Raw genomic sequence first — 24,969 nt, 5'->3', positions numbered from 1 at the left:
CATCCTGAAGTGCCATCCCCTCACCCCCCCGCCCTAAAGCCCAGGTGGGCCACACCTTCCCCTGGGGCCAGTTAGGACACCCAGAGAGCTGTCACGAGGTCTTTCTGAAATTGGCCTGTTTGGACCCCACTTGCTATCCCAGCTTTGTCAAGTGAACAAGCCTGGGCATGTGTCTGGTAGTCTTCCTGCTTGCTGAACACACACAAACACACACACACACACACACACACACACACACACACACACACACACACTCATACACTCACACACTCTGCAGGGGGAGGACTTGCTGCCTGACTCACCCTTGCCATTCTACCCCCTGGGTCTGGGCAGGTTGCTGGCGGTTGGGGGCCAGCCGGAGCAAAGGGAGACAGAGGCAGAGAGACACATAGGGAAAGAGAGAGAGAGAATGCAGATTAAGGGGGTGGTGGGCAGTGCCCCAGGCCCCCCTTCGGGGAGTCATAGCTAGCCCACCATGTCTTCTGGCATCAAAGCCAACTTCTCGACTCTATTGTTTCCCTCCAGCCCACTGGTTGGTTCCTTTGAGGTAGGGGCTGGACCAGAAGCTTGACCTGCAGAGCTCGGGGGGGCGGTCTGAGAGCCTACCTTGCCCCCAGACCATCCCCCCAGCTCCCAAACAGCCTGGTATTTGCTCCATAACCAAGCCAGTGTCCGGCCTGTAAATCCCACGGGGCCAGTGGAACAAGTCGTTGGGCCCCCCTGAAGCCGGGTCCACCACTGCCCATTGGCAGCAGCCTCTGGTCCTCTGACTGAAAGCCTCCTCCTTCTCCTCCTTCTCCTCTTCCTCTCCCTCATCCTCCTTTTTCTTCTCTTCCTTCCCCCACCTCCTCCTCCTCCTCTTCCTTCTCTTCCTTCTCTTCCTCCTAATAATTATAATAGAGGTATTTGCTAATACCTCTTCCTCCTCTTCCTTCTCTTCCTCCTAATAATTATAATAGAGGTATTTGCTAAGTGCTAACTATGCGCCAAGCACTGTGGTAGATACAGTACGATCAGAACAGTCACAGTTCCTTTCTCGCATGGAGCTCACAGTCTAAGGGAGAAGAACAAGTAGTTCATCTCCATTTTACAGATGAGGTAACTGAGGCACAGAAAAATTGAATGACTTGCCCAGATTCACACAGCAGGGAATTATCAAAGCCAGAATTAGACCCCAGGTTCCTTGACTCCTGGGCCCATGCTCTTTCTGCTTGGTCTCTCTGCTTCCCCTCTCCTTGCCCCCTCTCTTCCCGAACCTCTCGTGCTTCTCCACTTTCTTTCCCAGTTCCCCTCTTTCCTGTGCCTTCATCTCCTCTCCCTATCTCTCCAACAAACCCCTGCCCCATTTTACATGCCCCAAACCCCATAATGCCTTAATCTGGTTGGATGTACATTCAATGTGTGCGTAGCTGGGTGTGTAAAAGGGATTTCACTGGGTTTGCGAAACACACTGAGTCTTTTCAATCCTTTCTAACACCCTCAAGGGATTCACCCCTAGGATTTCAGCCTTCAGAGGTGGCATTGAAAGGCACTGAATAAATTAGGGCTGCTAAAGATCGATAAATTTGTTGAGCATTTACTGGGTGCAGAGCACTGTGCTAAGAGCTTGGAAAGTACAATGCAACAGAGTTGGGAGACACAATCCCTACCCTTGCAACGTCTCTTTGAGCAGCAAATCCAGCGGATGTTTGGATTCTTCACCACTTTTCCCTCCCCAGGCTCTATTCTTAAAGGGAGAGGAAGGTGAGGAGGTTGGTGGGGGGGGAGAGGAGGAGGAGGAAAGAGAGAGGAGAAGGAGGAGTAGGAGAGGAAAGAGGAAAAGAGGAGGATGAGAGAGAAGAGGAGTAGGAGAGGGAAGAGGAAAAGGAGAAGGAGAGAGGAGGAGGAGGAGCAGGAGAGGGAAGAAGAGAAAAATAGGAGGAGGAAGAGGAGAAGGGGAGTAAGGAATTGGAGGAAGGGGATGAAGAGGTAGAGACGGAGGAGAAGGAGGGCCTGCTATCCTCTATCTATTGCCATGGATGGTTAGAAAAGAGGGAATTGGTTTAAACTGGAGCAAGAGACATTTACATTAGGCAGAGGCAGAACTTGATCTCTATGAGGCTTGTTAAACACTAGGGTGGGAGGTGGGGCATTGTCTTTGCTGGAGATTTCCGATTAGTTGGGCTGGCCCTAGGAAACACCTGTTGACAGAGAATCGATTTGATAACTCACGAAGCCCCTTCCAGGCCTGGGAGACCAGATGTTATCTCTCACTGGAGACACATGCATTTATCGACTGTCTGTATGCCCTTCTTTTGCAGAAACGCTGCTATTGATGGTGAGGCCCTCTCGATGTGTGCAGGTATGCAGGCAATAATAATTATTATTATAATGATGATAATGATGATGCTGATGATGATGGTATTTGTTAAGCACTTACTATGTGCTAAGCAGGTTGGTCACAGTCCCTGACCCACATGGATCTCATAGCCTAAGCGGGAGGAAGAATAGAAATGCTGATAAATCCAATGAGTTCTCACCATTCCCTCCTGTACTATGGGTGGGTAAAGATCCTTCCTCCTGAGTTGATGAGTTTGTCCCCCATGGGGCCTTTCTCTGCTTTTGAGTCTTTCACTTGATGTTCCGATCAGCACGGAGCCTTTGTCCGACCGCTGCCCGCCAGGCTGGTCTGTCTGGCGCAGGGGTCTCCTTACCAACCAGTGACATTTACTGAACACTTACTGTGTGCAGAGCTTTGAACTAGGTGCTTGGGAGAGCACAATACAAAACTATTCGTAGATATGATCCCTGCCGTCAAAGACCTTACTGCCTAGTGCCGAATCTCAGCAGTGCATGCCAGGTCATGGTATTTAAGATTGGGCTTCACTGTGTCCTCACACTGTGTGTTCGCCCCTTCTGACTTGAGTGTGTCCCCTCCTGGCCCACCCAACAGCAGCTATGGCTATTCCTTTTGTTGTTTTTTTTTATGGTATTTGTTAAGCACTTGCTATATGTCAAAACTGTTCTAAGTGCTGGAGTAGATTACAAGTGAATTAGGTTGGACTCAGTCCCTGCCCCACCTGGGGCTCGCAATCTAAGTAGGAGGGAGAACAGAGGAGCCGTGGCCCAGGGAAGTGCAGTGACTTGCCCAAGGTCATGCAGTGAGCAATTGGCAGTGCTGGGATTAGAATCCAGGTCCTCTGACTCCTAGACCCACGCTCTTTCCACCAGACCACGCTGCTGCTTGTGATTTAACTTGGTTCCTGGACCTCACTGTTAGTGATCCTCTTTTGTCATTTGCTGCTGAGTGTGGTTTGAGGATGGCACGGGTGGATTTGTCCCTGGAGCTCGGAAGCCACACAAAACCCGCACAGAAAGGTGAAGGAAACCGGTCGTCACATCCGTCCCTATGACCCGAGCCTGTAGGAGGGCTAACGGCGGCTGGGCAGGCCTGTGAGGTACAAGGAAGCTCATGGTTCTGCCCCTGCTCAGCCTCCACCGAAAATCTCCACTGCCCTCGGGGTTTCCTGAGTGGCAGCCGCCAGACCCACGGCTCCTCCCAAGCCCCCATTTTCAGGCCCCGTCCATGACGAGTCAGTCTCGGGGACGGTTCTTATTTTACGGCTGAAACTGCTGAATCACACCACGAAGGATATTTCCCTTTTAGTGGGAACTTTCAAAAGTACCTAAAACTTATTTGGGGCTGTAGTTTTGTTTAGCAAATTCCTGGAGGCAGAATTTGCTTCGTCACTCAACGCTGTGGGAATTTTGACACTGAGGGTTGGAGGGGAAAGGGAAGCTGGGTGGCGGCAGGACTGGAATCTGGATGGGGTTGTGAGGAAGAGCCCCCCTGCCACCCAAGAATTTAACCACAATAAGCACCTCCTTTCCTTGTGGGCCATTTCCACTCTGTCATTAGTACCATCCAAAGGTACTGATCATTTACCTTCATCACTCAGCTCAGGGTGCGCTTGGGGTAGAAATCTCTCAAACCCCTTGCCTTTAGAGGGTTTGCACTTTGCCTAGGTTTTACATCTTGTAATACCTTGGGCCGCATTTTATCATCTGCACCAGGGAGCATTCGTGAAACAGGAGGATGTGGGAGAAAAAGAGCACTGGGTAGGGAGAAAGAGGATGGAATACCATAATAATAATACCTTGAATTGGTCTAGAACTATTAGTTTGCCAAAGCACTCTTGCTTCATTTATCTCACTGTGAGATAGGGAGAGGCAAGTGTTATTATCTCCAGTTTACAGATGAGGAAACTGAGGCTCAGCAAGATTCGAGGACTTGCCCAAAGTCACTTAATCTAGAACCAGATCCCTCTTTTTTAAATGGTATTGTTAAGTGCTTGCTATATGCCATTCACTGTACTAAACGTTGGGGAAGAAGGTGTTAAGATAGTCAGGTTGGACATAGTTCCTGTCCCACAGGGGCTCAAAATTTTAATCTCCATTTTACAGATGAGGTAACTGAGACACCAAGAAGTTAAGAGACCTGCCCAAGGTCACACAACAGGCAGATGGAAGAGGGGGGTTAGAGTCCAGGTCTCCCAATCCCGTGCTCTTTCCATGAGGCCATGTTATTTATTTGACCCTTGCTGTTTTTTCTGGGCTACAGCTCTGGGAAGAGGGAGTAGAGAAAGAGAAAGCGTGAGTTGGATGATAAAGTCACAGGAGCAAGGGTATATACACTTGCTGGGGAAAACACTGCACGCTTTCACCTTCCTCATCTCTGAGTCTGTCTCCTCTGGTAGGCTGAGAACTCCTTGAGTGCCGAGATCAGGTCTGTTAGCTCTAATGTACTCTCCCAATTGATCAGTGGTATTTACTGAAAGAATTATGGTATTTGTTATGCGCTTACTATGTGCCAAGCACTGTTCTAAGCACTGGGGTAAATACAAGATAATCAGGTTGTCCCACGTGGGGCTCACGTCTCAATCCTCATTTTACAGATGAGATAACTGAGGCACAGAGAAGTTAAGTGACTTGCCCAAGGTCACACAGCAGACAAGTAGCAGAGCCAGGTTTAGAACCCGTGGCCTCTGACTCCCAAGCCCGTGCTCTTGCCACTAGGCCATGTGTATCGGTATTGAAATAGGGAAGGGAAAAAGGGTGGGGAGTGCTTGCTGTGTGCAGAGCACTGTACTGGGCTCTTGGGAGAGTACAATTCAACAGAGTTGGTAATCATGTTCTGCTCCCACAGTAAGCAAATGCTTAGTACAGTGCTCTGCACACAGTAGATGCTCATTAAATGCTTTCATTCATTCATTCATTCACTCATTCATATTTATTAAGTTCTTATTTTGTGCACAGCACTCAACTAAGCTCTTGGGAGAGTACAATATAACAATAAACAGACACGTTACCTGCCCACAACAAGCTGGAGGATCGCCTGTCATGCCATCTCCTCAACCACCTCAGCCTTCTTCTGACCTGTTTTTCTTTTCATTCATCCGCTTGTGTTTATTATTCACATCTTCTCACACCCTCTTTTCACTATTGCGTATTTGTTAACTTCCATCCACCCTTGCACTTGGATTTGCTCCTTTCATTCACCCCTGTTTCAGCTGTACGGCCCTCATGTACATAGCCATAATTTATTAATTTATATTAATGTCTGTCTCCCCATCTAGACTGTAAGCTCAGTGTAGACAGGGAATGTATCTGCCAACTCTGTTATGTTGTTCTCTCCCAAGCGATTAGTACAGGGCTCTGAACACAGTAAGGGCTCAATAAATATAATTGATTAATTGATTGATTGCTTGTCTTCCACATTTGATGGTAAACCCTTGAGGACAAGATTACCTCTGTCATTTTGGTTTCTTACCCTAGCACTTAGGTCAGTACTGTGAAGTACTGAAGCTACTCAGTTAGTGATGTTGTCCAGAGGCAATTATCCAAATCCTAGTATTCATTGTTGCCAGTAATATTTTTTGAGCATCTACTGTGAGCTGAGCCCTACCCTAAGTCCTTTGGAAGAGTCTGTCTGAACCAGAAGACATGGCTCCTGCACTCTAGGGGGAGACAGGGAAACCAAAATTATTTACAAATCATGGGAGCAGGAAGAAGAATAAGGAAATCATGGATAGTGGCCCAAATATATCAGGATGAGATTGTAGAAATAGAAGTGAAGCAGCCTGGCCTAGAGTAAAGAATATGGGCAAGGGAGTCAGAGGACCTGAGTTCTAATTCTGTCTCTTCCACCTGTCTGTTGTGTGACCTTGGGCAAATCACTTCATTCATTCATTCAATCGTATTTATTGAGCACTTACTGAATCATGCAGCAAGCCAGTGACAGAGCTGGTACTAGAACTCGGGTCTCTTGCCTCTTATCTCCCATACCCAGCAGACCATGCTGCCTAGCAGAGGTGCTAAGGTTGGCCGTAGACTTGGGGAGGTTGGGGATTGATTCATCAGGGCTTCCTGGAGGTGAACTCCGCCAGGGTTCAGATTTCATGGTTCAGTGTGGTTCAGTTCGTAAGGGCTTCTGCAGTCTGCTGGGGACAGAGGAGCCCGAGTCTAATGGAGTTACTACCTACCTAATGGGGATTTGTGATCCAATCTAGCCATATCCTGTGTCCTGAAGCTTCCTCACAAACATCCCCGATGAGAACCGAAATCTTGGGAGATCTCTGCAGGAAAGGAAAGGAGAAGGACAGTCAGGTCCGGGCTTGGGGCCAAGTGGATTCCAGGAGCTTCCGGCCCTGGGCCTGGCAGAGGAGTGGGTGAGGCTTTGCTCTCCCAGAACCCAGCTCTATGGCAGATTTAATCAACATCTCCAAATAGGGCAAAGGCCGCCGTGGACTCCGAGGGACTCAATTGCTTATCTGTTGAAACTCCATGAAGCTCCCCTGCTCTGACTCTTGACTTCCAGCCCCACCTGCACCCAACTCGAGCATGCCACACGGAAACACGGCTCCACAGCTCCAGGCTGACTCTCCATCCTGCCTTACTCTAGGAGAAGCCGTGTGGCCTAGGGGAAAGGGCCTGGGCCTGGAAGTCAGAAGACGTAAATTCTAATCCCGGCTCTGCCATATGTCTGCTGAGTGACCTAGGGCAAGTCACTTAACTTTTCTTAGAACAGTGCTTGGCACATAGTAAGTGCTTTATAAATACCATAATTATTATTCTCTGTGCCTCAGTGACCTCATCTGTGAAAATGTGGTTAAAGACTATAAGGCGCTTGTGGGACAGGGACTTTGTCCAACCTGATTACCTTGTATGTACCCCAACGCTTAGAATAGTCCTGAGCACATAGTAAGTGCTTAACGGATACCACAATTATTATTATTATTATTATTATTATTATTACTGGGCAGCCAGCTTCTCCTCCAGTCTGCCTCCTGTCAGGTCCCAATCTGATGGCACAAAGTGCCATCGTGTCCTGTATTTTTACATGAGACCAACACCCGGCCTCCCTCCACCTCGGCTCCTGCCTCTGAGTCCTGAGGCCCGGAAGTAATGCCTGGATTTGTTGGGACCTGGGAGGGGAATGCCCAGATCCCAGAGCCAGGTTCCCCCTGCCCCGCCCCCGGGGACACACTCAGGCTCCTGCTGGCCTCCGCCCAATGTTCACTTTGACATCGTCCCACTGCAGTGCACAATCTGCCTTGACACACAAAGCCAAGAGCATCTGCTATCCTCACATTGGCCCAGGGGTGGCTTCGGGAGCCCTCAGCGCCCGCCTGGAAGCTGCCGCAGGGCCCTGGGATCAATCAATCAATCAATCAATCAATCGTATTTATGGAGCGCTTACTGTGTGCAGAGCACTATACTAAGTGCTTGGGAAGTACAAGTTGGCAACATATAGAGACGGTCCCTACCCAACAGTGGGCTCACAGTCTAGAAGGGGGAGACAGAGAACAAAACAAAACATGTTAATAAAATAAATAGAATAGATATGTACAAGTAAAATAAATAAATAAATAGAGTAATAAATATGTACAAACATATGTACATATATACAGGTGCTGTGGGGAAGGGAAGGAGGTATGGCGGAGGGGTGGAGAGGGGGAGGAGGGGGAGAGGAAGGAGAGAGCTCAGTCTGGGAAGGCCTCCTGGAGGAGGTGAGCTCTCAGTAGGGCCTTGAAGGGAGGAAGAGAGCTAGCTTGGCAGATGTGTGGAGGGAGGGCATTCCAGGCCAGGGGGATGACGTGGGCCGGGGGTTGACGGCGGGACAGGCGAGAACGAGGCACGGTGAGGAGATTAGCGGCAGAGGAGCAGAGGGTGCGGGCTGGGCTGTAGAAGGAGAGAAGGGAGGTGAGGTAGGAGGGGGCGAGGTGATGGAGAGCCTTGAAGCCGAGGGTGAGAAGTTTCTGCCTGATGCACAGGTTGATTGATAGCCACTGGAGATTTTTGAGGAGGGGAGTAACATGCCCAGAGCGTTTCTGGACAAAGACAATCCGGGCAGCAGCATGAAGTATGGATTGAAGTGGGGAGAGACAAGAGGATGGGAGATCGGAGAGTAGGCTGATACAGTAGTCCAGATGGTATAGGATGAGAGCTTGAACAAGCAGGGAAGCGGTTTGGATGGGGAGGAAAGGGTGGATCTTGGAAATGTTGCGGAGCTGAGACCGGCAGGTTTTGGTGACGGCTTGGATGTGAGGGGTGAACGAGAGAGCGGAGTCGAGGATGACACCAAGGTTGCGGGCCTGTGAGACGGGACGGATGGTAGTGCCGTCAACAGTGATGGGAAAGTCAGGGAGAGGGCAGGGGTTGGGAGGGAAGACAAGGAGTTCAGTCTTGGACATGTTGAGTTTTAGGTGGCGGGCTGACATCCAGATGGAGATGTCCTGAAGGCAGGAGAAGATGCGAGCCTGGAGGGAGGGGGAGAGAGCAGGGGCAGAGGTGTAGATTTGGGTGTCATCAGCATAGAGATGATAGTTGAAGCTGTGGGAGCGAATGAGGTCACCAAGGGAATGAGTGTAGATCGAGAACAGAAGAGAACCAATAACTGAACCTTGAGGAACCCCCACAGTAAGGGGATAGGAGGGGGAGGAGGAGCCTGGGATGACCAATCAGTGAACAGGGTGTAGGGGGAGATTGCTCATTGGCCAGACCATTCACCGGTGGACATTGAGAGGAGGCACCCCAGAGGTTGTGGCCTCTAGCCTCTGCTTGGGGGAACCCTGAAGACCCCTCATTCATCCTCAACTCAGGGGTCATCCCCAGTTTGGTTCATTCAATCATATTTATTGAGCGCTTACTGTGTGCAAAGCACTGTTTAGCTGCCCTGTCATCGATCCCCGGGTCTTGGCTACTTTTGAGTCACAGGTAGTTCCTCAGCAGATTAGGGACTTGTTCACCGGGCCAAGGGAAACTGCATCCAAAGGAGGAAGGAATTTTCTGTATTTAGGATTCAGGATTCAGAACCTGAGAATGTCCCCTTTTTGGTGGTACTGATGAGGGCCTAGGGAAACACATTCTGAGACATAGACCTCTCTTAAGTGTGCAAACCCAAATGTGTTCAGGGCCCCTCCCATCCCCACCCCATCCCAGCTTCAGGGCTCCTGCCTCCATCTACTGGGACCCCACCAGGCCCTGCCAGGGCTAGAGCCAAGCACTCCCATGGCTAGATGTCTGAGGACCAGCATGACCCAGTGTAAAGAACACAGGCCTGGGAGGCAGGGGACCTGTGTTTTAATCCCTGCTCTACCACGAACCTGGTCTGTGACCTTGGATAAGTCAGTTAACTTCTCTGTGCCTCAGTTCCCTCATCTGCAAAATGGGGATTCTAGACCTGTTCTCCCTCCTACTTAGACTGTAAGCCCCATGTGGAACCTGATGAACTTGTATCTACCCTGCACTTATTATTATTATGAGGTGGAGAGGCTGGGGAAATCGGGGATGGGCTAATCACTCAGGAGTATCTGTTGAGCACCTGCTCCTGCTGGATGCTGGTGACTGTACTAAGCGCTTGGGAGAGTACAACAAGAGCAAGTTCCTGGTCCCTGCCATTGAGGAGCTTACAGTCTAACGGACCCATTCCCCGACTCTGCCAATTGTCAGCTGTGTGACTTTGGGCAAGTCACTTGACTTCTCTGTGCCTCAGTGACCTCATCTGTAAAATGGGGATTAAGACTGTGAGCCCCATGTGGGACAGCCTGATCACCTTGTATCCTTTCCAGTGCTTAGAACAGTGCTTTGCACATAGTAAGCACTTAACAAATGCCATTATTATTATTATTATTATTAGTTAAGAGATTGGGTGCCTATTCAGGGCCTGTCCTGGGCTCGCCTCATAGCCTAGGGGGAGAACATACCTGACAGAAGTCAGACTGAAACCTAGAGGTTTTCAGAGGACCAGACCAAGAGTCCCACAGGGAGCTGACTCATCACTCGGAGCAAATCCACAGAACCCCTGGGCCTAAAGAGCCAAAAAAAGTCAAGGTGGTTGAGCTTGGACTGGGGCTGGGGTAGGCCTAGCCATGGAACAGAAAAAAACACAAAGTTGCACATCCAGTGGTCTTTCGCCCCAAACTCCTACTCCCCTTATCCTTTAGAGGGTTGGACGACCAGAGGGTAGATTCAGCCTAAAGCAGTTCCAGAGATCCCGTACCTGCTCCAGGGCTTAACACAGTGCTTTTTTATTTAATGGTATTTGCTAAGTGCTTATTATGTGCCAGGCACTGTACTAAGCACTTGGGTAAATACAGGCTAATCAGTTTGGACATAGTACATGTCCCACATGGGGCTCAAAGTCTTAATCCCATTTTTCAGATGAGGGAACTGAGGCATGAAGAAATTATGTGACCTGCCCAAGGTCTCACAACAGACAAGTGGCGGAGCCAGAATTAGAATCCAAGTCCTTCTGACTCCCAGGCCCATACTCTATCCACTAGGCCATGCTACTTCACACCATGCTTGGCCCATAATACGTGCTTAAAAATACCACAGTTGCTCTCTTATGGTAACATTTCTCAGGACCCTTGGAGGCTGAAATTCACCATTCTGGGAGGATGGAGTTCTGGGGTCTCATACCTGTTCAGTCAGTCTTCTGATGCATGGCCTTGGAAACGTCACCTAACATTTCTGGATCTCAGGGTCCTCCTCTGTCAAATCATGGGGAACAATGCCTGCCTCTCCCTACTTTACAGGGATTTTTTTGAGGATAAAGTGAGAGGATTGATGTGAGAGCACTTTGGAGAAGTAACAGCACACTACCAGCTTGAGGGATTATTGTTCCAGACAAAACTGGGACTTCCTGGGACTCGAAGCCCCACCCCCAAAATGGCCAGAGGATGCAAACTGGCTTTTGGGCTTGCCTGAGATTAGACCTAAATCCCTGGAGTGCTCCTAAACTGGGTTAGGGGCCGGATGTGATCCTTTTCCCCTCTTCCTCAAACCCCGTCCAGGGGAGAGCACTTGGAGGGCACAAGAGGCTGGGGGTTGGAGGGAAGGCGGGCTGTCCTGGGATTGCCCTGGAGAGAAGTTGATACCAGGAAACCCAGGCAAAGCTATCTTCACACCGGTGGAGTTTGAGGTTCTCAGGTGCTGTGCTTCAACTCCCATCTGTTGTCTCCCTCTCTTTCCCTCTCCCCCTGACCCAGGCAGGACTCCTTGACTGGGCCGGGGGTTGGGAATTCAACCTCAGTTTGGAGTGGAACACCCTCCCACCCCCACCATGGGGCTCTCTCAAGACTTAGCCTCCCACTTTTATACAGGGCTGCCTTTGTTTTGCATGCACACGTCCCACTCACACTTTCATTCATTCATAATAATGATAATTATGGTATTTGTTAGGCACTTATTATGTGTCAGGCACTGTACTAAGCCCTGGGGTGGATACAAGCAAATTGGGTTGGGCACAGTCCTTGTCCCGCACAGAGCTCGCAGTGTTCATCCCTATTTTACAGCTGTGGTAACTGAGGCACAGAGAAGTGAAGTGGCTTACCCAAGGCCACACAGCAGACAAGTGGCAGAGTCAGAATTAGAACCCATGACTATCTGACTCCCAGGCCCGTGCTTTATCCACTATGCCATGCTTCTCCTTCATTCATTCAATTGTATTTATTGAGCACTGTACTAAGCTCTTGGGAGAGTACAGTCCAACAATAAACAGACACATTCCATGCCCACAACAAGCTTACAGTCTAGGGTGGGAGGCTTTGGCTCTCCCTCATCTAGACTGTTAGCCCGTTGTTGGGTAGGGACCATCTCTATATGTTGCCGACTTGTACTTCCCAAGCACTTAGTACAGTGGTCTGCACAAAGTAAGCACTTTATAAATACGATTGAATGAGTGAATGACTCTCTGCCCAACATGGCCTCTGGTCTTCCTTCTGCAGAGGGGCTCAATGCCCTTAGGCATTTCCACCTCCTTGCCTACCTGTCAATCAAGTGATCAATGGCATTTATTGAGTGTTTACTAGATGCAGAGCACTAAGAGCATGGGAGAGTACAACAGAATTGGCAGTCACATTCCCTGCCCATAATGAGCTTAAAGTCTAGAGGGTGAGACAGAGATTGAGAACTCTCCACCCCAAGGCTTTACCACCTTGTATCTCCACTCCTGGAGATGAATAGTCCTGGGCCTCCCTTGTGGCCAGAGTTAGTGGGGAGTGGGGACTCTGTGCCTCCCCCAGAAGACTCAGAAGATTGAGTCATGAGCTCCCTGCCGACTCTCTCAGCTCTGGAGAGGGTGGGACTCCTCTCAGAAGACAGGCCAGGCCTGTGAGGGCTTCCCCTAGGATTAACAGGGGCTTTTCTGGGTGTTTGTGCCCAGTTTGGGGGTCTTCAGGGAGGCGGTACATCTTCAGTGCATCTTCCCCTTTACTGGCAAGTCTACAGGCAGTCCACATACACACAGCCACACACAACTGGGTGGTTCGGCCCTCCACCAGCGCCGGAGACTGGGTTCAGATGACTTCTTTGGACCCCTCGTTATTATCGCTCATCATTTGCGTTATTTTTATTTATTGCACTTTGTGAGTGCTTACTCTGTGTCAAGTGCTGTCCTGAGAACTGGGGAAAGTTGCAAGGATGATTCAAATCCGACAGACAGTTACTCCTCTGCTTCAAAGTCTTATGAAAGGTACATCTCCTCCAGGAGGCCTTTCCTAACTAAACCCCCCATTTACTCTTATCCCACTCCCTTCTGCATCGCCCTGACTTGCTCCCTTTTTTCTTCCTCCCTCTGTGCCCCACAGCACTTTTGTACATAGCTGTAATTTTTTTTTACATTAATGTCTATCTCCCCCCTTCTAGACTGTAAGTTCATTGTGGTCAGGGAATATGTCTGTTTATTGTATTGTATTCTCCCAAGTCACAGTGCTCTGCACAAAGTAAGCACTCGATAAATAGGAATGAATGAATGATTATTCCAACCCGGCCAAGAGGGGTCAGAATCTCAAGAAGGGCAGAGGGTAAAGGGCAACCCAGGGAACTTGAGGAAACAATAACATGAGAAATCACACAGCCAAATCCAAACATAAGAGCTTGGAAACAAAACAGCAATAAGGAGGTGGGGTTTATTATTACTGCTCCTTGGCTTCCAAGCCGCCCCTACCCCAAAAGGTGCAACCTTCCAGAACTCAAACTATTGTTAAGGTGTGGCTGCTGCCAGCATTCCTTTGGCCTATCCATGAGGGGTGTGTGTGGTGGGAGCGAGGGGCTCGACCTCCTCCCATCTCAACAGTAGGAGACTCTCCTCCCTACACATCTCTGACAACCTCAGCCCTCCCACCTCGGGGTCTCATCCTTGCTGGACCCCCGAATTCTGCCTGCCTTTGACCCCAGGACCCACCTCACGGCAGTATTCTGTCCCTCCCAAATGCTCCCGAGGAATCCCTGCCCGCAGCGTCTTCTGACCCCTTTGTCTGCCTCATCATTCCTGGCTCTTTGACACCCGTTATCATTGGCCCGGGGATGACTTTTCCTGCAGGCTCGGAAAGACCCCCAAGTTCACGTTTGAAAATGCATTTGTCTTAGGCCCTCATCAGCCCCACCACAGGCAAATGGGAAATTCTTGGGGCTTCCCTTTCTTGACCACATTCTCGTGAGTCTGGGGTTTTGCAACTGTAGTTCCCTTGCCACGTGAGCAGAAGAGAGAGCAGGGACGCCACGTCGAAACTTCTCCTGAAGGAGGTAGGGTTGTCCACCCCCACCCCTGCCCGGCTCTCTGGTCCAGACTAGGGTTCCCGGACCAAGGCTGGGGCCAAGTGGGAGGAACAGCTCATGTCACCCTGTGGTCAGCCCGTTGGCCCCAGTGTTCCGAGTGGCCATCCCCCTGCCCCGAGTTCTTGCTTTTAGGGAGCCTGGAAGGGACCCTCCAGACCAGGGAGAGGAGATGGGATGGGAAATGGGATTGGGGTTGGGGGCCCGCGGGGAGAGGGAGGCTGGCAGAAGGAACCGAGGAAGAGGTGAGCATCTCTGCTGAGTTCCCAGAGTCCTCCGGGTTCCAATTCTGAGTGGATTGGAGCATGGCCAGACTTGGATCGTGGCCATCTTAGGGTCCCCTTTACTCAAGGGGAAATTCCTGGGGCTTCCCAGGAGGCCCAGGGAATGTGGGTGTCACCCAGACCCCTGCTGTTCGGGGACAAAGGCCATGGACCCATAAGGAGAGGGGAAGATAGGCAGGTTTCATTATGGTGCTAGTGAGTGTGATGTTGGGTCCACCATGTTGGCTGTTTTCTGAGGGAGAGTGTCACCCCCACCTTTTTAAAAACATCTTTTTTTAAAATGAGACAGGCTTTTCACCCGTCCTGGGATAGACAGGAGTGAGATGGTTTCCTCCTTGGCTTCTGGATTAGGCAAGGGGATGGTAGCAAGGGTCAGGAAGGGGTAGCCCCGAACTGGTTTGGAATCAGCTCTCTGGTGGGACACGGTCTTGTGACAACAGTCCAGTGGGCAGAGGTTCCAATGGGCAGGGCCCTGTTTTCATTCATTCGTATTTATTGAGCACTTACTGTGCACAGAGCGCTGTACTAAGTGCTTGAGAAGTACATGTTGGCAACATATAGAGACGGTCCCTACCCAACAGCGGGCTCACAGTCTAGAAGGGGGAGACAGACAACAAAACAAAACATATTAACAAAATAAAATAAATAGAATAAATAGTTCAAGAGATATCACTAGAAGCAGAGCAGTTTTGGGAATGATCTGTTGGGGCAGGCCACACTACAGGATCTGATCCTACTTATAATAATAATAATTATGGTATCTGTTAAGCACTTACTATGTGCTAGACCCTGTACTAAGCACTGGGGTGAGTACCAGCAAATCGGGTTGGACAGAGTCCCTGTCCCGCATGGGGCTCACAGTCTTAATCCCCATTTTACACAGGAGGTAACTGAGGCACAGAGAAGTTAAGTGACTTGGCCAAGGTCACACAACAGATAAGTGGCAGAGCAGGGATTAGAACCCAGGTCTTTCTGACTCCCAGGCTGTCCCAAGGTGACCCTTGGGTACCAGCCATCTCAAGGTCAAATACTATCTCGTGGCCACCTGAGCCAGCAGGCGGAACTCAGAAGTGAGGGTGGGATACCGTCCCCACAACCAAAACTGCTAGATTGACAGCCCAAGCTGGGAATACAGAAGGTGTCCCTCGCCCCCATGCCAATCAAATTAGGTGTGGAGGAGAGGGAGGGCAGAGATTGGATAAACTAAGGCCAGAAGCTGGAATGGCCTAGGAGCACAGGTGATAAATACCTGAGGCCTCTGGCCCTCTATGCAGAGGATCCAGACTTGCAGCAGATGGCTGCAGGGCGCCTCTATCCAGAGCATGAGAAGCCCGCTCTGCCTGCACCAAGTGAGGAGCCCTGGGATGGGGAAGTGTCCCGTCCCACTGGACGCTTGTGGGCTGGAAGCCAGGCGCTTCGCCATGGGTTTGTAACAAATGAATGAATTCCTCCCAAATGGAAAATCCTTGTGGGTGGGAGCTAGGGGCTTTCCCTATGGGTGTGTAACTCAAGTGGATTCCTCCCGAGTGGGAAGTGCACATGAGTGCAAACAAACTGTAAGGGAATTCCGCCTGGGTGGGACCTGGGGGTTCTGCCATGCGAGAGTAATGAATACGTGTGTTCCTCCCATTAGGGAAGCTCTAATATTACTAATTGATTACATTTTTCCCAAAAGGGAAGTTCAATCCATTGCATCTAACCAATTAAATAATTCAATTCGCCTTGTGGAATTAATTTCATATAAAACTCAGGCTTTCCGTCCCCGACTTCCCTCTCTCTCTCTCTCTCTCTCTCTCTCTCTCTCTCTCTCTCTCTCTTTCTCTCTCACCACTGCACCGATTACTGAACAAACACATCTCCCCAGACGACGGGTGACACAGGCCCGGGCTCTATCCAGTATGCCACACTGCTTCTACTACAGTCCAGCTTGCACACTCTGCACCTCCAGCACCACAGAACTTAATCCTACTACAGCACAGCCCTCACATTCCGCTCATCTACCTCCAGCTTGCTCACTGTGCCCTGATCTCGTCTATCTCTCCGCCAACCCCTTTCCCACATCCTCCTGCTGGCTTCAACCTCCCTCCCCCTCCACATACACCAGACCATTACTACTCCCCACCTTCAAAGCCTTATTAAGACATTCTTTGTCCAAAATGATAAGCTTGTATGTACCCCAGCACTTAGTACAGTACCTGGCACATAATAAGCACTTAACAAAAACCATTAAAAAAAAATTCCTCCAAGAGGTCCTCCTTGACTAAGCCCTTTTTCAAAAAATGGTATTTGTTAAGCACTTACTATGTGCCAAGCACTTTATTAAACCCTGGGGTAGGTACAAGGTCGTCAGGTTGGACAGAGTCTCTGTCCCACATGGTGATCACAGTCTTAATTATAGATGAGGTAATAGAAGCACAGAGAAGTTACATGACTTGCCAAAGGTCACAGAGCAGACAAGTGGTGGAGCTGGGTTTAGAATCTGGGTCTTTCTGACTCCCAGGCCCTATCCATTAGGCCATGTTTGCTCTCCCTTCTGCATCGTCAATTGATATTCACCCCACCTCTAACATCACAGTGCTTATGTGCATATCTTTAAAATATATTCTGTATTATTTATTTATATATTACCTTCTGTCTCACCCTCTAGATTGTAAGCTCATTATGGGCTGGGGACTTGTCTTTTAATTGTATTATATTGTACTCTCTGAAGTGCCTAGTACAGTGCTCTGCACATAGTAAAACACAATAATTACGATGGATTGATTGATTGGTTGACTTGTGAGCAAGTGCCTAGAGGTCTCTGGGGGAGTCCAGCCCTGCTTGGCACCATCTAGAGCATGGGCCTGGAAGTCATTGGTTCTAATCCTGGCCATGCCACTTGTCTGCTGTGTGATTTTGGACAAGTCATTTCGCTTCTCTGTGCCTCAGTTACCTCATTTATAAAATGGGGATCGAGACTGTGAGCCCCATTTGGGCAGGGACTGTGTCCAACCCAATTTGCTTGTATCCACCCCAATGCCTGGCACATAGTAAGTGCTTAACAAATACATCATTACTATTATTTCTCCACATCTTCATACCTACTTATGAAGGACCCTCCGGGTCACTAACCCTGAACTTGGGGTTCTAGGGGCCGGGAGAGGGGAGTCGCTGGGGATCCCAGAGGAGATTGGGACTGAAGATTGGCACCCTGCATTCCATCACACAGTGGCGTGGCCAATCTCGGAGGCAGGAGGGGAGGGCGTCAAGGGTGAAGAGAGTCAATCAGTCAGTGATATTTATGAAGTGCTTTCTGTATGCTAATCATTCTACTGTACTAAGCACTTGGGAGAGTACAATACAAAAGAGTTGATGGAGACGGTCCCTGCCCATAGAGAGTTTATAGTCTAGAGGAGGGAAGACTGGGCTTTCCGTGCTATTTGGGGAGTTTCCCTCCAGCTTTTTCCCTGGATCAGCAGTTGCATGGGGAAACACCACCACCCAACCTCCAAAAACCCGCTTTAATGTTTAGTGCTAAATCAAGGACCACTACGTTCCACAATCAATCAGTGGCATTTATTGAGCGCTTACTATGTGCAGAGCACTGTACTGTACTAAGAACTTGGGAGAGTATAATTAAATAGAGCATAGATACCATCTCTGCCCATAAGGAGCTGACAGACATTAATATAAATAAATATGTAATTTATACTTTATAATTTAAAGATATGGAAGTGCTGTAGGGTCAGTAGTGGGAGTATCAAATGATCGAATGACCAAATATCAAATCAGAGGTCACAGATCCAAGTGCAAATGGGAGTATGCGCTCCCCTTTAACTGCTCAGTGGTCGGGCTTTTTTAGGGGGTGGGAGGAGTGTCCTTGAATATTCATTCAGTCAATCATATTTATTGAGTGCTTACTATGTGCAGAGCAATGTACTAAGTGCTTGGAAAATACAGTTCAGCAACAAAGAGATACAATCCCTGCCCACAACGGGCTCACAGTCTACATGGGAGGAGACAGACATCAAAACAAATAAACAGGCATCAATAGCATCAATATAAATAAATAGAATTATAGATACAAGCACATCAAAACAAGTAAACAGGGATTAATTATAAATAAATAGAATTATATATATGTACATATATACACAAGTGATGTGGGTGGGGTGGGGGTAGAGCAAAGGGAGTGAGTCAGGGCTATGGGGAGGGGAGGGGGAACTAAGAAAAAATGAGGGACTTAGTCTGTGAAGGTCTCCTGGTGGAAGTGAGCCTTCGGTAGGGCCTTGAAGGGGGGAAGTGTGACTGTTTGGCGGATCTAAGGAGGGAAGGCATTCCAGACCAGGGGTTGACAGTGGAACAGGCAAGAATGAGGCTCAGTGAGAAGGTTAGCACCAGAGGAGTGGAGTGTGTGGGCTGGGATGGAGAAAGAGAGAAGGGAGGTAAGGTTAGAGGGGGCAAGGTGATGGAGAGCTTTGAAGCCAATAATGAGGAGTTTTTGCTTGACAAATAGCTTGTCTTATGGCAGAGAGAGCCAGATCCTTCACCAGACCTGAGACTTTTGTGTTTCTGAATTACCTACGGTATTTGACAGATGCCAAAGATTTTCTTCTGCAGACAAGAAGCATGTCCCACTAAATACCTCCCCACTTCACACCCCCCACACACCTCTGAAGATCAGCTTTATATTTACCCCTTAATCAAGGATAGCTATGTTCCTACCTTCCTTCTAGGCCCAGAATTTGCTGGGCCCCCTTAGAGCCCCCTGAGGGTTGGGGGATGGGGACCCTGGTGTTCTGGTCCCAGGTTTTCCCTTCTGGTCTCACAAGACAGTCCCAGAGTGAACCCTGAGGGACTTGCCTAAGGTAGGGACGGTCAGCACTCTCTCTCTCTCTCTCTCTCTCTCTCTCTCTCTCTCTCTCTCTCTCTCTCTCTCTCTCTCTCCCTCTCTCTGTCTCTCTTTCTCTCTCTCTCTCTCTCTCAAGATGAGAGGGACAGCCAAGGGCAGCTCATTATTAGTGAAGAAATGCTTCCCTTGAAATACTCTGTTTTCTCTTCAGATTGCATACATCTTTCATCCTTTTTTAAGACAACGGTATTTGTTAAACACTTTGCGTCAAACACCGGTCTAAGCGCTGAGGTAGATACAAGTGAATTAGGTCAGACACAGGTTAGACACAGTCTTTTACTAAAGATTTTCTTGGAGAGGAACAATTATGCATTGTAACTAATATTTTGAGGCCTCATTTTTGAAAAGCAGCGTGGCCTAGTGGATAGAATCAGGGCCTGGGAGTCAGAAGGACCTGCATTCTAATTCTGCCTCTGCCACTAGTCTACTGCATGCCCTTGGGCAACTCACTTAACTTTTCTAGGCCTCAGTTTCCTCATCTGAAAAATGGGGATGCAATACCTCTTCTCCCTCCTACTTAGATTGTGAGCCCCATGTGGGACTTGGTTTCTGTGCAACCTGATTAGCTGTATCTACCCCAGCGCACATTAGAGTACCTGGCACAGAGTTAGCACATAACAAATGCCATGAATAATGATCATTACGGTATCTCTTAGGCATTTTCTAAGTGCCAGGCACTGGGGTAGTCACAAAAAGTGGCATGAGACTGGTCTCAACTTTCAGAATGTCAGGGTGCCGAATCACTGCTGCTGTAGCCACAGTGCTCTATAACCCCTCATTTCCTGTATTCGACCTCCCTTCTGCCATGTTTATGCACTCAGATCTGCACCCCTGAAGCCCTTGATGGTGACCCCATCCTCAGCCACACAACACTTATGTACGTATCATCGTACTCTGTCACTGACCCTACCTGTAGCTTATTTCCATGTCTGCCTCCCTATCTAGACTGTAAACTCCCTGTGGGCAGGGATCGTGCCTACCATTCATTTAGTTGTATATATGGAGCACTTACTGTGTGCAGAGCACTGTACGAAGCACTTGGGAAAGTACAATACAACAATAAACAGACACATTCCCTGCCCACAGTGAGCTTACCCCTTCTATTGTAATGTACTCTCCCACGTGCTTTAGTACAGTGCTTTGCAATAAGCGCTCAAGAAATACCATTGACTGATTGATCCCTGTTATCATATAACAACTTATCCTTGTTATGTCTTAGAAATTTTTTTTGTGTTTTTATTCTTTCACCCTTTCTTATCTGTCTGTCACCATCTCCTTCTCCCCTCCCTGATTCTTAGTTTCTCAATCCCTTGAGGGCCAGGAACCTTGCTTAATTTTCACCTGTGTATTCTTTTCCAGTGTTTAGTATAGTTCTCTCTACAAAGCAAGCACTTCAAAAAATCACTATTACTACTACTCCTTCCAATCAATCAATCAGTTAATGGTATTTATTGAGCACTCACTGTATGCAGAGCACTGTACTAAGTGATTGGGAGAGTATAATTTGTTTTGTTAGTATGTTTGGTTTTGTTCTCTGTCTCCCCCTTTTAGACTGTGAGCCCACTGTTGGGTAGGGACTGTCTCTATATGTTGCCAATTTGTACTTCCCAAGCGCTTAGTACAGTGCTCTGCACATAGTAAGCACTCAATAAATATGATTGATGATGATGATGATATAATGCAATAGAATTAGCAGAGACCTTCCCTGCCCAAAACTAGCTTACGATCTGATAAACATCAGATATGATTCCTGTCTAACATGTGGCTCATAATCTAAGATGAGAGAGCAGATATTTTATACCCATTTTACATGTAAGGAAAGTGAGGCACAAAGAGGTTAAGTGACTTTCCCAGGGTCATACAGGAGGTCAGTGGCAGGGGTGGGGCTAGAACTGGAGTCTCTTAACTACCAGACTTGCCCATTCTCTTTCCACTAGCCAACATGCCCCTCAGCTTTCTCTCTGCTGGACGGTAGACCCAAATTTAAGGGCAGACCATCAGTCTTGCCTGACCTTCCCCTATTGGAGATCCCGACGATCTCAGAGCACTTGTGAAACACAATCTGGAGGTCCCTCCCTGGAGCAATTTTTCTGGGATACAGCGAAAAGGGGATGACCCGAGTCATGGAAATTTTGGGCGGGGAGAGAAAATCACTTTTGAGCTCCTGAGTAGGCATTGAAGTGAAGTGAGACAGTTTTCGGTGGGAAGTGTGAATGTAGCAGGGAGAACAGTTTCCCTCTAAACCTCTTTCTTCCTGTGTTGGAGGCTGCCACCAGCTGCTCTAGGATTCGTTGGCAAGGCCAGGCAGGCCAGAGTCTGGGGAATAAGCTCTTGGGTAACAAGGAGAGAGAGGGACCTTCCCCAGCCTACGGGGCTACCCCCTTCTCCTCCAACCTCCAGGGTCACCTACTGGGTCCTGGAGCACCAGGAAAGAGGTGTCCAAATGAGTGCCAGGGAAAGGGATGACCAGCTCACGGGACACCAATCAATCAATCGATCAATCAGTCAATTCTATTTCAGTAAGTAGTATTTGTCACATGTCTACTGGGAGAGAGAGCTGTACTAAGTCCTTGGGAAAGGGTGATACAGATGTATCCCATGATACAGGGATGATGAAAACGGGGACATATCATGAATGACTGTATCGTAGGGCAGAAGGGTAGAAGGTCATGGGTTCTAATCCCAGCTCCACCACTTGTCTGCTGTGTGATCTTGGGCAAGGCACTTCACTTCTCTGTGCCTGAGTTACTTCATCTGTAAAATGGGGATTGGGACTGTGAGCCCCACATGGAACAGGGACTGTATCCAACTCAATTTGCAGTGCTTAGTACAGTGCCTGGCATATAGTAAGCACTTAACAAATGCTGTCATTGTCTGCCCACAGACTTACGTGTTCTAAATACTCATTCTTCCTAAACCCCTGGGAAAATAATATGAAATGTTTTTATGTACTCCCTACTGTCACATTAAGCATTGCTAAATTATTGTTTAATCTCAGTGAAAGTAATTCATGGCATAAGATGCTGGGAAAGCACTGAGGCCAAGTGAAAGGGGCACGGGCCTGGGAATCAGAAGAACTGGGTTCTAATCCCAGCTCTGCCACAAACCTGCTCTGTGGCCTGGGGCAAGTCATTGAACTTCTGTATGTCTCAGTTCCCTCATCTGCTAAATGTTCTCCCTCTTTCTTAGACTGTGAACTCCATGTGGGACTTGATGATCTTGTAAGTACCCCAGCAATTAGTACAGTGTTTGGAACATAGTAAGTGCTTAACAAATGCTATAGTTATTATAAGATCATAATGTTAACTCAGGAGTTGTAAAATGAGTGTGAATCTTTGCAAAAGTAGAAGCTTGTTCTGCTGGTTGTGATGGTGGTTTTTCAACTCTGATGACCCAATTTTAACTGAATAAATGCTTTCTTGATAAAGTCCCATCTACCAACAATTTTGTATTATGCTTTTTCAAGCACTTAGTGCAGTGCTCTTCATACAGTAAGCACTCAGTAAATACCATCAATTAAATGATTGATTGTTTGAACTGCTTTCTTTCAAACTGATACAAGACTTCTTCATTCCAAAATATTTCCTGACAGTGAAGAGGCCATAGCTTCTTTGTGTGTTTTGGAATCTTGGAAGGGTGCATCGATTGCAGAGGTATCAAGCTATCATGCCTGTAAGCTTCTTTTGGGTAGGGAATGTGTCTAACAACTCTGTTGTATTGTGCTCTCCCAAGTGCTTAGAACAGTGCTCTGCACACAATAAGTGCTCAGTAAATACCATTGATGATGATGATGGGTGTATCCCCAGGGGTTTTAGTCTCAGGCTATTCATTCACCCATTCATTCAGTTGTATTTATTGAGTGCTTGCTTTGTGCAGAGCACTGTACTAAGCACTTGGAAAGTACAATTCGGCAACAGATGGAGACAATCTCTACCCAACAACGGGTATCATGGGGTATCCTGGAGTAGAGTAGCAAACCATAACGTCTGTTCCTTCATGATCATTCATTCATTTAGTCGTATTTATGGAGCACTTATTGTGTGGAGAGCGCTGTACTAAGCACTTGGGAGAGTATAATACAACAATAAACAGTCACATTCCGTACCCACAATGAGCTTACAGTCCAGAGTGGGGGAGACAGACACCAACACAAATAAATACATTACAGATATGTACATAAGTGCTGTGGGGCTGGGAGGGGCGAAAGAACCAAGGGAGCAGGTCAAGGTGACAGAAGGGAATGGGAGAAGAAGAAAGGAAAGGCTTAGTCTGGGAAGGCCTCATAGAGGAGATGTGTCATCAGCTTTATTTCTATTTATTCTGATGACTTGACACCTGTGCACATGTTTTGTTTTGTTTTGTTGTCTGTCTCCCCCTTCTAGACTGTGAGCCCATTGTTGGATAGGGACTGTCCCTATATGTTGCCAACTTGTACTTCCCAAGTGCTTAGTACAGTGCTGTGCACGCAGTAAGTGCTCAATAAATACGACCGAATGAATGAAAGGCAGGGAGCATAACTGTCTGTCAGATTTGAGGAGGGAGAGCGTTCCAAGCCAGAGGCAGAATATGGGCTAGGGTTTGGCAGCGAGATAAGTGAGATCGAGGCACAGTGAGGAGGTTGGCATTAGAGGAGTGAAGTGTGTGGGCTGGATTGTAGAAGGAGAGTAGTGAGGTGAGTTAGGAAGGGGCAAGGTGGTGGACTGCTTTAAAGCCAATGGTGAGGAGTTTTTGTTTGATGCGGAGGTGGATGGGCAACCACTGGATTTTTTTGAGAAGCGCAGTAACATGTCCTGAACGTTTTTGTAGAAAAATGATCTGGGCAGCAGAGTGAAGTATCGACTGGAGTGGAGAGAGACAGGAGACTGGAAGTTCACCAAGGAGTCTGATGCATTAATCCAGGCAGTATGGGATGAGTGATTGTACTAATGTGTAGCAGTTTTTATGGAGAGGAAAGGGTGGATTTTAGTGATGTTGTGAAGGGGAGACCAGCAGGATTTAGTGATGGATTGAATATGTAGGTTGAATGAGAGAGAGGAGTCAAGATAACACCGAGGTTATGGGCTTGTGGGACAGGAAGGTTACTGGTGCCATCTACAGTGATGGGAAAGTCACGGGGGGATAGGGTTTGGGTAGGTAGATAAGGAGTTTTCTGTTTTGGACATGATAAGTTTGAGGTGACGGGAGGACATCCAAATAGATATGTCTTGAAGGTAAGAGGAAATGTGAGACTGCAGAGAAGGAGAGAGGTCAGGGCTGGAGATGTAGATTTGGGTATCATCCACATACAGGTGGTAGTTGAAGCCATGGGAGCGAATGAGTTCTCCAAGGGAGTGGCTGTAAATGGAGAAGAGAAGGGGACCCAGAACTGAACCTTGAGAGACCCCCATAGTTAGGGGGTGGGAGGCAGAGGAGGAACCTGCGAAGGAGACTGAGAATGAACTGCCAAAGAGATAAGAGGAAAACCAGGAGAGGACAGAGTCAGTGAAGCCAAGGTTTGATAACTTTTCCAGGAGAAGTGTCCACAGTGTCAAAGGCATTTGAGAGGTCAAGGAGGAGTAGAATGGCATAGAGGCCATTGGATTTGGCAAGAAGGTGTGTGGGAGAGGCAGAGTTGCCTAATGGAAAAGGGCAAGAACCTGGGTTCTTATTCTGGCTCTACCACTTGCCTGTTGTGTGAGGCCTTGGGCATGTCACTTA

At 48.3% G+C, this 24,969-nt stretch overlaps 1 pseudogene; it reads left to right on the top strand.

Annotated features, from left to right (window-relative positions):
• Window positions 1-24,969, top strand: part of LOC119949851 — a 93,492-nt pseudogene that overhangs the window by 44,742 nt on the left and 23,781 nt on the right.

Source organism: Tachyglossus aculeatus, chromosome X1, assembly GCF_015852505.1.
Source record: "Tachyglossus aculeatus isolate mTacAcu1 chromosome X1, mTacAcu1.pri, whole genome shotgun sequence".
Lineage (NCBI taxonomy): Eukaryota > Metazoa > Chordata > Mammalia > Monotremata > Tachyglossidae > Tachyglossus > Tachyglossus aculeatus.
This window is presented reverse-complemented; position numbering and strand designations above follow the sequence as displayed.